The sequence below is a fragment of the Passer domesticus genome, chromosome W (assembly GCF_036417665.1).
Source record: "Passer domesticus isolate bPasDom1 chromosome W, bPasDom1.hap1, whole genome shotgun sequence".
NCBI lineage: Eukaryota > Metazoa > Chordata > Aves > Passeriformes > Passeridae > Passer > Passer domesticus.
Window position 1 is genome coordinate 41973299 of NC_087511.1, and position 16227 is coordinate 41989525.

A 16227-nucleotide genomic window follows, 5' to 3' on the forward strand; every position below is an offset into this window, starting at 1 on the left:
TATAGTATAGTATAATAAAGCGATTGATCAGCCTTCTGGAATCATGGAGTCAATGCTAATTATTACCTCAACGCGGACGCCATGCCACGATATCAAACCCCAATTTATATGCTAAATCACATCATACGACTCCAAGCAGTTGTGGAAATCATAACCAATGAAACAGCTGGGGCCATGGAATTAATAGTCAGTCAACAAAGACAAACCAGAGCTGCTGTATATAAAAATCAGTTAGCTCTGGACTATTTATTAGCAGAATAATGGGGGTTTGAATAAATTTAACATATCCAATTGTTGCTTACAAATTGATGATAATGGGGCTGCAGTTTTGGATATAGCTAAAAACATCTGGAAAATAGCCCATGTACCCATCCAGAAATGGGAATCTATAATGAATAAAGGATGGTTAGAAAACTTCTTTGGAATAACCTGGTGGAAGAAAGTGGGATTTGTAGTGTTATGTGGAATAACGAGCCTGATTTTCCATCCATGTTTAATCCCATGCCTAATCCGATTAATTCTCTATGTGGTTCAAATCATGCAAGTGATGACAGTCCCCACCAATCCAGAACTGGGAACCGTAGGGGGAAAACAAAACATTATGGTATTAAGAAGGGCAAAAGACGGCAGAAGCTTAGGAAAAGCATGTAGAATCTATGAAAAGTATCAATATGGCAAGAATATAGAAGTTCAAAAGTAGTAGCTCAAGCCAAATGCAGTAAGAAGGAAAAAGGGGAGGAACTGTTAAAAAAGAGAGCTGCAATATGATATTGGCTTTTGCATTTATATATTAGTTTTTGCATTGAGCATAAGTATTCAGATATAATATCATGTATGCCTTTATTTAGCTGTTTGTTGAAATAAATGGGCAGGAGATCTTTCTCCTTTTTAATGCCTTTATTAAGAAGAATCAGCTCAGGTGGGGAGAAATCGACGGGTCACGCCCACGCCGCCGCTGCTCCCAGGTGTGGCACGGAGAAGGAGGATGATGCAGCTTTGTCCGCTGGTCTGCAGACAGAGATGGGGATTCTGTCCTCACGGGAGAGTAGCAGATTCCTATCTTTTTTGTCTAACACCCCGGGGCGTCTCTTTAATCAGCATCTTTTCAGGTTAGGGTGAGAAGCAAAAAGGATCCAAGCAGGTACGGGACTACGCTCCCATCCTTAGACGTCACTTAGGTCACTTGTTGGCTCGTAATTTTAAGGGTTTTTCCTGTAAAAACTGTAAAACTGTAAAAATTCAGGGCGCAATGCATTTCTCATCTGCATACTGGCTCTGATGTCAATGCTATTCTCTTTGTACTTGGAGGGTCTGTCCTGGTGTCTCTCCCTGGCAAGCGGCCAGCATCAGGGGAACAATGGTTAATCACCGGCCATTAACAGGTAATTGAAGAGCTCCTCTTTATTAGTGAAACTAAAGAGGTCTGACTGGTCTGACTTGTTTTTAACTCTGCAACTAAAAAAAATACAACTTTCTATTCATAACATTTGTCAGTATAACAAAATCTGTAAGTATGTACTGCATAGTTTATAGAAATAGTAGTGGGGTGAATATACTATATTATAGGCCTTAGCTGAACACTCAGTGTTAAAATACCTCTATGTAACCAAACAAATGGTGTAAAGTGATCATGTTGTTCCCCTTTCCGTTGACTGAATCCTCCAAGTGATAACTGTGACACAATTTTCAATATGTCCAGCTTGTAATTGTTCTGTCACTAAGCCTTGCAGGGCAAGAAGCTTTTCAGTAGGCAGGGGCCACTGATCAATCCACACAGGCTTATCTGTCAGCCATATCAAGAACACAACCGGACGTTTAAAGCCCTGCATCCCAGTGGCCCCCACTAAAAATCCATTGTAATTTTAACACCCCATTGGGTTAAGCAGTCATGGTCCCATAAGTTAGGTTGAGCATTAGTAACATAAGGTCTGATGTTAGCTTGTTGGCCTTCTGGATGTGTTACAGTAATCACAATAGCAGATAAAGCACCAGCAGTTGACCCACCAAACCAAACAACTCCAAAGGTTGATTGAGTGAGGGGCCATGTTGGAGGCCAAACAAACTGTGAAATTATAGTTACATCTGTTCCTGTGTCAAGTAAACCGGATACTGTTGTAGTTTCTGGGTGACATCCCTTAGCAGTGACCAAACATTGTGTTACCGGACGGTCATCTGTCACCTTTTGAGTCCAAAGAACCTGAGGTGGTCCTGTAGATCCAAAACCTCCAGTGCCACGACTCCGGTCCACTACAGTTGGAACACAACTCATAAAAGGAACAAGTTGCGCAATACAAGTACCTTTTTGAATAACAACAGGAGGTTCACTAACAGACACCATAGCCTGAATTTGTCCCACATAATCAGAATCAATAAGACCTAAATGGACATTAATACCTTGAATAGTGCTACTAGATCTTCCCATCAGAAAAGCACTCAAACCTTGGCCTATAGGACCATAGGCATCAAGGAGCACTTTACATATACCTCTTGTCAAAATAGTCACTGTGTCAGCTACCAGTATAGCAATCCCTGCCGAGCCTCTTGTGGCCCCTGTGTATCGGTCACAAATGGAGAGCTTTGCAGTGCTGGCAGGGCTCGTGATTGTCGTTGGGGTATTTGTGTCTCCATGCACCCCTTCATGTTCCTCTTCCAGTTTGCACTTGTTGACCACATGAAAAAGATAGTGCTTTACAAAATTTAGCAATATGATCAAAGTTGTCACAACGATAACAAGGCACTTTACTGGTCCAAATTACGTTGGAGTGTGCACATTGTCCATCAGTATGAGGGCATTGTGTCTTCACATGCCCTGATTCTTCACAAGCAGAACATCTGGGTGAAGACTTCATGACTGTTGCCAAAGCAGCCATTTTATGCTCAACAGAGCCAACCTTTGAGCAAGCAACTACAAGGTCAGACAGCAAGGGATCTCGCAGTAAAGATTCAATAATTCTCCTGCAATCATCATTCGCATTGTCCCGTGCTAATTGTCTGCATAAAATTTGCCTCAACTTACCATCTTCTACTTGCTTCTCAAGGGCTGCAGCAACCCTCTCCACAAACTGCAGAAAAGGTTCCTTCACCCCTTGCTGGATGGTAATATACCTTGGTTTAGGAGCTGCCATCTCCATTGTTTTAAGTAAGGCACTCATACCCAGCTGCTGGGCCTGTGCTAGAACCAGGGGGTCCCATCTTGCCTGCAAATCTGGGTTAGAGAACAGTCCATTGCCCAGCAAGGCATCAACTCCCACAGCATTACGTGGATCGTGCTGAGGTAACTGCATGTTGTCCAATGCTACTCTTTCAACCATTTGTTTCCAGGTAGCTTGAAACACACCATACTGCACTGGCTGAAACAGAATCATAGCAAGGTGAACAATATCATAAGGCGCAAGTACATCAGCATTTAAAACACTAATCACTTGCATCACCTGTGAAGAGTTAACACCATACTGATCTACTTTTGACTGGAGATCCTGCACAACCCTCCATGCAAAAACCTGATGGCTATCTTGTTTTCCCAAATTAGGAGCAGCTTTGAAAACAGGAAAAGCCACAGGCCCACCAGAAGCAGCAGCAGCAGCAGCCATCTCCATCCTTTTAGGTGGACCTATTTTCTCTAACAAATTCCAATCTCCCACTTCAGCTGCTTTCATTCTGTCAACCTAAAACACATTCTCACATGCTCCCAAAATTGCAAAGGGTGTCAAGGAGTCACAGCCACGTGGCAGGGAGGCAGAGTCCAAGAAACAGCAGGCCTGGATCTGCTATGAGGTCTAACAGAAACAGGTTCCTGCATCTTTTTAGATGTACTTATAACCGACAGTTCATAATCAGAACTATCACTAGACAAAGAAGGACACAATGTTAAAGATTACATTTGTTCAACTAGTTCAGGAAGGAGGGGGGACAGTCAGCTCAACGGGAGGTGGAGCAGAGGCAGACGATTCAAAGGAGGGCAGAGGAGGGGCAGACGGCTCAAGGGAAAGTGGGGTGGGGGGGGCAGAGCAACCGAACCACGAGAGAGTGGGGGAGGAGCAGCCGATCCGTGGGAGGATGAGGGGGGAGCACGGGAGGGTGAGGGGGGAGCAAACAGCCCAGGGAGAGACAGAAGGGCCAATGACCCAGCCTGTTTTTCACTTCACTTCTTCTGTAACTCCATTTTGGCTAATTGCTGTGCAGGCGTAAGATACTTTGGTTTAGTACTCAATTCAACTAACTGCTGAGCAGGTGAAGTATACACAGGTTTAACATAGTCTTTTGATATGAATACTGAGGAACAGTCTTAGCCTGCCATTTGATTCTCACAATAGCAAACCCTGGGGGAATCTCCACAGCAACTGCAGCAGACTCCTCAGGGGGAGATACATAGACAGGCTCAGCCTCATCTTCCTCCTGTCCCTCTACTTCAGTTTCTTGCTCCAATTCCTGTTCCTCCAATTCCTCCCCTCTATCTTGTTCTGCTTTCCATTCCTTTAATGCCTCATACAACAGTCTCCAGGTAGTAGCCAAATCGACAACCATCTTACCCCCCTTAGATATCACTTCCCATAGTCTCTTCCCAACCTTTTTCCATGACCAGACACTGAAGGCAGTGTCAGCATCAGCTTCAAAGTCCTGTGATTTACACCATATCAGTAAACTATGAAGAGCATAATCAGAAGCTTGAACATTTTTCCTTTTCAATAAAGCTTTCCACATGGACAAAACAGTCTTTTCCTCACTTGATAAATTATTTCCCATTATTTTTCCCAATCGCTTACCCCGAATCAGACGTCTGAATTAGGTTCGGACCTCCGCAGCATCCTTGCTGCCTTCACTCATTTTTAGGGTACCTGTTGGGAAGGATGAAAGTTTGACAAGAAAGTCTCACAGATATGTATGCTTAGCAGAAAGATTTTTGAATGTAGAAGCTGAGGAAGGAATAGAGATGGAAGCAAGTTTTGATATAGAAGAAAAGAATTGCTGAGCCAGTCTTACTGGATAACCAAGGAGGCAAAGGGTATGTTAGTTAGAAGGGGGTTTTTATGACTCAGAACAAAGGATAAACCCACCTCAAACAAGATGTTTTTACCAGGCAGAAAGATAGCACAGGCAAACAAGTCAGCAAATGTTGCAAGTAGAAAAAAGGTCTCAGAATTTTCCACTGCAAGAAAACTGAAGAACAACTTCTAGCTTAAACTGTAATGTACTAACATTTAGTGATTGGAGAATACTAACATGAATATGGTAATTGTATTAGTTATGATAGGCTATAGATAAAAGTTAAGGTATAGATTGGTTCTACTGTATTAAGATGCTCGGCAAAGAAAAGGATATAATGCATTTGTAACCTAAGCTAAGGGTCTCCAGGCCTGCCTTCAGCTGCAGCTGACAGCTGTAGGCTCAGGCTCTGTCGCCCACGACCCTGGACTGCTCTAACATCTTGCATGGAATAAACTGCGTTTTGGAAAAGCCGCCTGGAGTCCCGCATCTCTCATTTAGGCTCTTACAGGTACCCTTCAACTTTTTCTCTCGCTTTTTTTTCCTTTCCTTTTTTACAGTCCACTTGCAATCATGGCAGGCAGCCACCAGATGTCGCTAGAGAGCGCAACATGGCGCAAGCACCAAGACTCCGATCAGAAGGCTGTATAGGGCCGTTTATTAAAGCAACATGTTGCCTTTATAGTTTTACAGGATATTTACATTTGCTTAAAAAACACATACACTGCCCATTGGTCATGAAAAAGAAACAAAACTCTCAATAGGTGAAAAGGAGCCATGTCACTCTGTGAGCCAACTAAAGTCCACATCTTTTAACTTTCTTTCTTCACATTGTCATGGTGATAGCTTTGGTACCTTCCTTGAGAGAGATATGAGGCTTTCCTGTTGAGAGCTTTGTAACAAGCTGGTTCCGAGCTAAAGGTCACAGTGAGATTAATTTGACCGAGATAGAGAATGAGGGGAGTTGCCATTCCAATTAAACTGTGTGTCCTTGTCCCACAGGATGAAGTAATGCACAAAAACAGGTGGTAAAGCAAAACAGCTTGGGAAAGTAGTAATAGTTGCACCAAAACAGCACGTAGATAGCTGATAACTAATTAGCCAATGGTGAGCTGGGATTTTGCACTATGCATGAGCTAATTAAAAGGTGTATAATAATTGGCAATTCGGGAATAAAGACGAGACTTGTAGACCATCATCTGGTGAACGAGTCTTCCTTCTCCGTCACTTTCCTTATCTTCAGGAAGAAACAGCACAAAAATTTCTTTCCTACAGTTCTCCACATTAATTGAAATTGTGCCTGGGCATGACTGATTACAGACAATAAAAGAGGCCTATTCCAGCAGACCAGATGTGAAGGACCCATCTCTAGAAAATCTAGATTCGGAACAGTACACAGAGGGAAGTAACTTCATGAGAGATGGTAAGCAAATGACATGTTGTGTCTGTCGGAAATTTCCCTCATTCTTTGCCTCCCGATCGTCGTGAAAAGACAAAAATCGGGACCACCGGGGAAAAGAAAGATTCTGTTCTGAAATCCAGGTCTGCCTGGTCCACCAAGCCAAACTGTTGTCTACAAGTGTGTTTGCACACCCCATGGAACACTGCACCCGAGAAGGGGCACTGTGCCCTCCTTTGCCTGCATTGCTTTGCAACACTGGTCCTGGAATTTTCCCCACCTCCCAACTTGGCTGGACTTTCTCTCTGGAATGACCTTTTGGTGGTCCCCATGAAAAAGACCCTTCATTTACCACACATCAACCACTGTGACAGATGGACTGAGATGGGAGAAGCCTCTCTCTCTCAAGGACTAAGACATGAGACCCCCTATGTGTGTGGAGGCCAGTTGATGTTTGCTGACCACTGGACCAAGAAGACAATGGTTCTGGCCTACTTTTTGTACCCTTTTTTCAGTAGACTATTCTATATTACATTTGATTCGATTTCAAAACATGTCCCCTTCCCCCAATAAAAAAAGACTATAATAGAGGTTAGAGCTGACCAGTATCTCCGAGATCTCCCCTGACGTGAATACAACAGGCTTCGTCGACTGGACTTCGAAGGACTTCATCATCCCACGTCTGGTAGCTATACACCTCCTTTCTTTTCCTCCCCTCTTTGTCCTTATTCTTTCCCTTTTCTTCACTCCCCTTCTCCCTAACGCATTTTGCTGTGGTCATTCAATAAAGGTACATTTGTTTTTTGATTATCACTGCAAAACCCCCTTGTTGTGTTGGTTTTTTGTACCCTGAGATCAATAAAACGGACCATCACAAATCTCGTCCTCAAGGACAGATCGTGACACGTTACGCAGTGACAACTACAAACAAGGTAATCAGGCAAAAGCCTTGCCATCAGATGTATCATCATAGAAAGCCGAACTGATTGCACTGACAAGAGCTCTAAAACTGAGCAAAGGAAAAAAGGTAAATATATGGACTGATTCTGAATATGCCTTTACTCTTGTCCATGCCTATGGAGTCATCTGGAAGGAGAGAGTGCTGCTAACCACTCAAGGTAATGAAATCAAACATGCTGAACAGATCCTCACACTCTGGCAGAGTATTTAGAAGCATACAGATGTAGCTATTATGCATTGCAGAGGTCATCAGAAAGGGAAAACAACTCCCAAACTGGGAAATTGCTTTGCTGATGAAACAGAAAAAGAGTTGCATGAAAAGTCATTCTTGCAGTGGTACCACAGAAAGATTTAGATTTGTTGGGGTTTACCTCAAAATATGATCAAAGAGACCACAAGTTAATTGAGTTTCTGTAGTGGTTTTAGTTTGCCAATTTAAGATTTTTCAGTTAATGTACTAATTAGTGTGGTGGGTTTAGTGTTGGTTAATTACTAGTGTACTCACTAGAATTCATCTTTTTTTGTGAGGTAAGATTAGGACAAAGGTAAAACAGGTTCAAAACTTTAAAATGGTATAAAGAAAAATTTACTAATAGTAACTAAAAGAAGGAGTAATAAGAATCAGAAGAAAGCCTTCAGGACACTTTTCCTCCCCTTACAACCTTTTCTTTCTTAATGACAATGTAAAGAAACAAAACCTAAAATTTTAGTCAGTTTATTACTTCTAGAGTAGTCTTTCTTCAGTTTATTTAGGTAGAGAAGGCCTTCTTGTTTATGTTATGGAGACTTCTCCACAAGAAAACAGTTCTCTCGTGGTTTTCAATTTTCATGAATAACAGCCACCCGGGAAAGTTTGTAATTATGAAATTTCTCCCATTTTCCACAAGCTTTTCTTGCAGTTGTGTTTATGGGTCATGTTAATTTATGGGGCATTATTGTATTTGTGGGGTGGCCCGATGAAGGAAGGAATGATAAACCTGACTCCATGTTCTCAGAAGTCTAATTTATTATTTTATGATATTATATTAAAGAATACTAAACTATACTATACTAAAGAATACAGAAAGGATACTTACTGAATGCTAAAAAGATAATAATGAAAACTCGTGCCTTTTTCCAGAGTCCTGACACAGCTTGGCACTGATTGGCCATTGAATCAAAACACTCACACCAAAAACCAATGAAACAATCGCCTGTTGCTAAACAATCTCCAACCACATTCCAAAGGAGCAAAACACAGGAGAAGCAAATGAGATTAAAAAAATGTTTTGTTTTTTCTCTGAGGCTTCTCAGCTTCCCAGGAGAAAAATCCTGGGCAAAGGGATTTTTCAGAAAATGTGAATGTGAAAGAGTATTGTTTTAAAGATGAGTTCTTCAAAGATAAAGGTTTTCATTATCTATTTTTGAAATCATCTTGGAGGTATAAGATTTTCATTACTCTTCTTTCTCTGTTCAAACTTCTTATAGGATCACAGCTACTTTGACATCTGTTTATTTAGTATGGAGGCCTTTGCTTGATATCTACAATTTGAACACCTTAATCTCCCCATACTTTCATGCGTTATAAGGAAGAAAGAGTATTTTCTCCATAGTTTTACAAGAGGATTTTAACCCCAAAATCAAGGCATCTCCTCATCCCTCCCATCTGGGATTTGACTTATTTTTCATTGACTTCAGTGTCTTCATGTTGCTCCTCTACTGTGTTTGCATTTTGTTCTTTTATCTCACTCGAAGGAGGATTGAAGCACTAAAAGAGTTAATATTTTGCCCAGGGCTTACAGATGGTCACCTGACCCTGGCCGGGTTCTGTAGCTTGCAGGGGGAACTGCAGCCAGGGGAAATGGATGGTTTCTCTTCTCCCCTACCCAGTGGTTGTAGGTGAATTTCAATGGTGGTAGAATCTTGGTCAAGCCGGCCCTATCCAGTGTTGTTCTTGGAGTCCAGTGGACTCAGTTCAGCCCCGGGCTGGCAGTAGGGAAGGGTTAAGTAGTAGTAAGATGTTAGAAATTGTAGCCATGGCCCAGCCCAGTCTCAGCCCCCCTGCACACTCCCCTCTCCCTGCCCAGCAACCAATAGGGGGGAGGGCACTCCAGGAAGGAGGCCTGGGCCCACAGCAAAGGCCACCCAACCTGGCCCCTGTTACCTCTTTACTGACTGGGAAAAAAAGAGATTTCCCAGGATTTTTTACATGAGTGTTCACAGAGGCATATCAGCTTTCTCTTTGAATCACTTCTGTGAATGCTTCCTATACAAAACCTCTACAGACCCTTAAGGCTGAAATCAAAGAAAGCAGGTGGGCTGTCACCCCAGTGGGATAGGTTGTAGTCCCACCCCTGCTCCTTCAGAAAATAGCACAGCGAGAGCATGAGAGTACCCATTGAGGGACAGAAAATCTTTTGAAACATCTGCGGAAGGTAGTAATACGAAGGGGAATGACAGATGCTGTACAATGTATAACAAGCAACTGTGAAATCTGTTGTAGAAACAACCCTGACACAAGCAAAAGAGTTGTGTTAGGAATAACAAAAGCAGGAGATATCCCTGTATGTCACAGCACAGCTAGTCTGTAGCTGAACAAGATAAATCTGGCCATAACAAATCAAATTTGGCTGACTTGGCTCATTCTAGAAAAGAATAACAAAGACCTCAGCCAACCCTGTTCAAGCTTAGATGCAGATATACCACTGGCCAGAGAGCTGGGTGGAGAGGTCTCATCTAATCAGCTATGTATGCTGGGAAATCCAAAACCCCTATAAAAAGGGCAGCCATATTAAACTCATTGCTTTTTGCTGATGACTCTCGGTGTTGTGTTGTGTGTGTGTCTCCAACCCATGACTCCACGTAACACCTGGAGATTAGTGGCAAATAGATTTTGATGAGTTACCATGCAAAGAAGAATAGAGGTACGCATTGGTATTGGTTAACACCTTCAGTGGATGGCCTGAAGCTTACCCCTGTCCTAATAACACAGCAAAAGAAGTGGTAAAAGTATTTTTCAATCATATAATTCCAAGGTTTGGGGTTCCTTTTGTGTTGTCCTCAGATAGGGGACCACACTTCATTGCAACAGTGGTCAGGGAAGTTAGGATTCTGAGAATTGCTTGGGGACCTGAACATACCATACAGGCCCCAAGCAAGTGGCAAAGTTGAACGTATGAATGGAGCCCTTAAAACCCAGATTAGTAAGATCTGTCAAGAAATGTCCATGACATGGGTTCAGGCTTTGGCTATAGCCTTACTGAGAATATGCATACAACCAAGGCGGAGGGGCAACATAAGTCCCTATGAAATATTATGTGGCAGGCCATATCAAATTCCACATATGCCAGGAGAAATTCATATGAGGGGGAAAATTGACTTACAAAAGTATTTAATGGCTTTAAGTTCCACTTTGCAGAAGCTCCAGAGATTCGTCATGTTACCCAGACCAATAGGACTGGACACACCTGCTCATCTGTTCCAGCCTGGAGACTGGATGTATGTTAAATGGATGCAAGCTAAATGGAGAGGACCATTTCAAGTCCTGCTGACTACCCTCATTGCAGTCAACGTCACTGGCAAGGGACTCTGGATTCACTACTCCAGAGTTAAAAAGGCTTCTGCTCCTGAAACCACCAGAAAAACAGACTGATATAAATCAGGATGATGTGGTTTGAATTGTTCTTTTTGTGCCTGTTATCTGCACAGTTGGAACCATGACTCAGGTTTGGTCCCAAAATTTGCATGTGACTGTAGTCCAAAATATATCCAAAGCTCTTCATAAAAACAGCTTGTTAGGATTTGTACTCAATTGCCAACCATGGATGGGAATGGTAGCTGGCCTCTGTTTGGTGTTTTGATGAAAGCAAACCATTCTGAAAAGTGGGAACAAGTCAATAAGGCCTATCAGCCTCCTATCTCCTGAGCAGTCTAATTGATCAGGAAAACTATACAGTTCCCTGCACAATCATTAATGCTACTGAAAAGATCATTCTTCATCTATATTGTATAAGACCAAATTTGTAGAAAGAGTAAATCCAAAATCTGTAAAAAAGATGGCACAGACACTGTGGAGACTAACTCCCCCACACAGGTCAGGGTGAGGGTGATATTGGATATATGAGAATGAGGCCTGGAAAGTTTTGCCTTTAGATAGAGATCGGGCCTGTGACCTTGGAGCTGTACTTCCAAACATAACAATATTTGATCATACTGAGGATCCAAATAGATGGATTAGGAGAACAAAAAGATTAATTAATCCCCTCGTTGAGCATCCCACACTTTTCCATAGTACAATCAGAGGTCTCATTCCTTCTTTGTGAGTAGCTGAACTGGAGAGAGTAATTGTTAACATCTTAGCCACTACTGAACATATTGAATGGCAAACTTCAGATGCAATTTCAGCCTTACAAGAAGAAATCCATTATTTATCTTGTGTGGTTTTGCAAAACAAAATGGCTCTCAATTTCCTACTAGCCGCACAAGGAGGAGTGTGCACAGTCATTTACACCAGTTGTTCTTATGAGGATCATAGTGGAAGAATTAAGAAGGCTTTGGTTGAAATTTGGACGTAAATTCAAATTTTACATAAGGTAGTTCTCAAAAATGACTCATTGAACTTTGAATATATCTTCCATACACTCACTTCATGGTTACCAAACTGGGCCTGGATAAAAGAACTGTTCATAGTAGCTGTAGCTATAGTTGGTTTCTGTATGATAGCTGGTTGTATAAGTCAGTACTGTGGTTAAATATATAGAGTAGAAACTAGACATGGTAGAGTCTTGTCAAGTCTCTAAAGGGGGGAATGATCCCAAACTGATTTTTGCTTTTATATATTCTTCATATATATTTGTAGCTCTGTAGCCTATTGTTGTATAACTATATAGATTTGTAGCTAGCATTTTTTCTACCTTGTTAGACAGAAGTACAAAATACATTCCTAAGACCCTATCCCAATCTTGCTTCTTCTGAGAACCAAGGTTGAGCCTCCTTCCCAAGACACGTTCTCATGTATATGACATAAACAAAGTAGACCTAGTAGCAAGGAAGGGGGTCGAACCAAGAGGGGGAATTACTTCACCATCTGTGTTTCTAATTGAGGATGCTTGTCAATTATGCTAATTTACTAAACTTATAAAACTGTACTTGCCCTGTGTCACTCGTGAATCGTTGGCACATTTTCAGCACATATTTTGGTGTGTTGTGCACCTAAAGGGACCTTAATTAAACTGTAACCCCATTTTATCACCTAACCTGGTCTGGCTCTTGTTTTTAGGGGCTGAAAAGGCAACACCTAAAAGTGGGTCTACCAGTCATGGTCAAATTACCCCAAACTGGGATCATACCTATGATTCTGATGGACAGTCAAGGACCAATGGCCTCGGTGGCTATTGATTCTAATGGCCACCAACACAGAATCAGTTCCTGATGGATATTCCACACATTCTTAAACTACAAGTTTATTTTATGCTCTCAGCAAAACAAAGGTTTGTCAATGAAGCTTTGTAAACTGCTCGTACATTGCCATCATCATGTAGTAGTGAGTATAGTGCTTTATTTGCAACTAGAGGCCAGAGACAGAATTGCTGTTGTAACTCTCTGTGGAAAAGATACCTTTATCATTGTGTATGTTCTGTTGTTTTAGCTCCTCTAATAACCTTGGATGTTCAAGTATATCCTCACTAGACACTAAACTGGGTGTATATCCAGACGTGAGACAAGGAGCTGCTCAAGCATCAGTGGAAAGGACTGCTGACTACCTAAACAGCTGTGGAAACTACTGACAGAGACTCCCGGACTCCTATAAGTGAATAAAGCCAGTTCTGGATACAGAGGAACCTTACTGGACCACACAGTAACTAATAAATCTGCTGTAGCTAAAGCTGCAACAGAATCAGAAACTCTAAAATAACACTCATTAAATGGTTTATCTTTTTATGTTTAAAAAACAATGCTTTTAATATTGTTGCATGGCTGTTTACAGTTGGATTTGTCAGCCATCCTTACAAGACTTTACAACTAACAATTATAAAAGAAAGGAGAGCAATGCCATTTTTCCTAAGGGCCACTCTAATATAAGACATAGAGCAAATACTACCTGACCCTTGGAAGAGAATTTCACACCTAAAGCTAATGCAGGCTGTGACAGTGATAACAAACCACAGTAACTGCTGGATTTGTTCTCAGTTTCCCACTCATTCAGATGAAAGTATTCATATGATGGGACTTCCAACACCAAACATATTTTCCAATGGTTTTCCTCCAGCTGGAGTGATGCTCCTTTTGGAAGGATAAACAACCCAAATCTCCAAAGATCAACAAATCCTGACAGTTGAAATAGCAGTCATTGAGACCTCCTGTGTTCACAGATGCCTAAAGAGACCAGGAGTAGCTTCCCATCAAAAAGTGGAGTTACCCGAGTGCAATCAAGAACTAATGGTAGGGGGTTATGCCAAGTGTTGCTCATGTAACAAGAATAGGCATTTTAGACAAATGTTGGTGGCCTATTCCAGACAATATGGGATATTACTGGCTTTGCAGAAATCAAGCTAGTAAAGCTCTACCTCCCCTAAATGGCAAGGAATACGCACCATTGGAATGATAATGCCAAAAATATATAGTATTGATAAATTGGAATTCCCCAGAGGACACTTGCAATCTTTTATAACAAGACACAAATTAAATTTACATCCCTTAGTTGAAAGATCCTCTGGATTCTACAAGTTTATGAGAGGATTCTTACCATGGTTAGGACTACCCAAAGTGGAAAAGGCTCCAGTGAACATATCTGGAATTATTGAACAAATAGAAAACCAGACAAATGATGCAACTAGCAGTTTGTAACAAGAAGTTACCAGCCTTTCAAATGTAGTTAAACAAAATTGAATGGCTTTGGATTTGCTTTTGGCTTCCAAAGGTGGTATGTGCACAGTTATCAACACCAGTTACTGCGTATACGTAGATGAGACTAAGAATACAGACTGATTTGGAAGAAATTAGAATGAGCACCAAAATCTTTAATGAAATTAAAAAAAATCAAGGAGAAGATATGTTTGATTGGATGACATAATGGACTCCAAATTTAAATGTGATCGAAAGAAAACTGATTGGCATAATTATCATAGTTCTGACATTAATGGCTGGTACATGGATTTTATTCCAAATCTGCAAAATAGGGTATAACAAGATGTGTAAATCTTACCTTTTTTTTTTTCTAAAAAGTCTCAGAAGGATGGACAACTACTTAACTTTGTTTATATAGTGTTTAAAATTTTGTTAAGTATTATTAAGGTGCTAGATAATTTGATCTATTTAAATTATTTTTATTAATATTTGTGTATGTTTTTTCTCAATGGTTTTGCAGTGTATGAGTTTTCTGTGAGTATTGCTTTAGAATGCTTCTATCTTTGTCACCAAATTTCCGAAATATCAAAATAAGACTCCTTAACACTAATTTAGTGTTAAAGAGGGCATAATTTATTCAGACCTGAGGTCCAGCAGGGGATGCTCTTAATCTTATGTGGACACCAGATTCTACAAGTGTGTTGATAATATACAATCACTACATGCATATTACAATTTATCCATCACCAGAACTCCCACCCCAAGTTCCCAGATCCAGTCCTTTGTTTTGTCTATCACTGCATTCTTGAGACAGATGTCTTCTTATCTTCCCACCATCCTTGCTGGAAGAACAGTGTTTGCATGCCATGTTTCTTTGCTAAAAGTTTCACAGGCACAGTAAAAACTGAATTAACCCATTTGGTATTACTGCCTACTGCTCCTTTGCCTTGCCTTGCCTTCCATGCAGGCAAGGCAATGCAATCGAAGTGTAGGCAATTCTTGGCAAGTCAAGGGAGAGGTAGAGAAGGCAAGGCAAAACCAGTCAGTGTAGCAGGCCCAGGGCCTGCAAGGCCTCCTTGGAGGTCAGAAGCCTGAGCTAGGAAATGCCAAGTCATGATGACTGGGCCTTAGAAGCCCCTCTCTTCTGCCTTTCGGACCCTGTTTATCTCTCTGTAAGCCTATAGGTCACTTTCTCCTGACCCTTACTATTGGACAATTTCCAAAACCCCTGTAAGGTATATAAACCCCTACTTCTGCCTGGTTTGGCAGAACAGCTGTCACTGAGAACCTTCGTAGACCAATAAAGAATTCTTCGGAACCTCACACAGCTTTCTCCTCTCCCTCCCGGCATCTGCTACTGCAGCACCTAGCAAGCTAAAGAGCTGAAATCACAAAGAGCTGATAATCACTAAGAGCTGAAATCACTTAAGCTTGCTTAGGTTGTCTGCGGCTGGGAGCTGCTTGGGAATTCGGATGCTGTGCTGAGCCCCACTGAACTATCCTGGCCAAGGCAGCCCACTGGGCATAGCCCAGCTGGAAGCCGCCTTTCAATAAGTCAGGAGAAAGTAAAGCAAGGCAATGGAGTGGTAGGCAAGAGAAGGCCCAGAAGTTGTAGGCAAGGCAGGGCGTAGCAAGGTAATTCCAGTGATGGGTGGGCCAGGCAGGGACAGGGAGGGCTAGGCAAGGAAAGGCTTGGCAAGAAAGCAATAGGCAAGTGAAGGCACACTGAGTATACAAGGCTATGCAAGGCAAGGAAGGGGTAGGAAAAGCAAGGCAAGGCAATGTGGAGAAAGGTAAAGCATGGAAAGGCATGTGAACTGGTTTAGGACAAATTAGGGAAAATATCTCCAAAGGAGCCCCCTATAGGAAACAAAACCCTCCGCACCTTCCCCCCTCCCCACCACTGGGTTCGGGAAGAATTTCTTCAGAGGGGAAGTGGAAAAAGCTTGTTTATTAAAGAACAACAAAAAAACACTCCCAGCACAAGAGAAATAGCCCGAGATGGCAACAGATGTTTCACCAGTCCAAGGGGTCGAGCCGTTTCTCTCTTCGCTGCGGAG

The 16227-nt window shown here is 41.8% G+C and overlaps 1 long non-coding RNA gene across 1 annotated transcript in view; it reads right to left on the reverse strand.

The window, feature by feature from the left end:
• Positions 1–268: 268 nt before the first annotated feature.
• LOC135288970 (uncharacterized) overlaps positions 269–16227 on the reverse strand; it is a 35929-nt gene continuing 19970 nt past the window's right edge. Inside the window, exons 2-3 of the long non-coding RNA XR_010351773.1 lie at positions 4764–4835; positions 269–3350 (exon numbers count right to left, since the gene is read on the reverse strand). This is a non-coding gene — a long non-coding RNA (uncharacterized LOC135288970). The remainder of the gene's footprint in view (positions 3351–4763; positions 4836–16227) is intronic.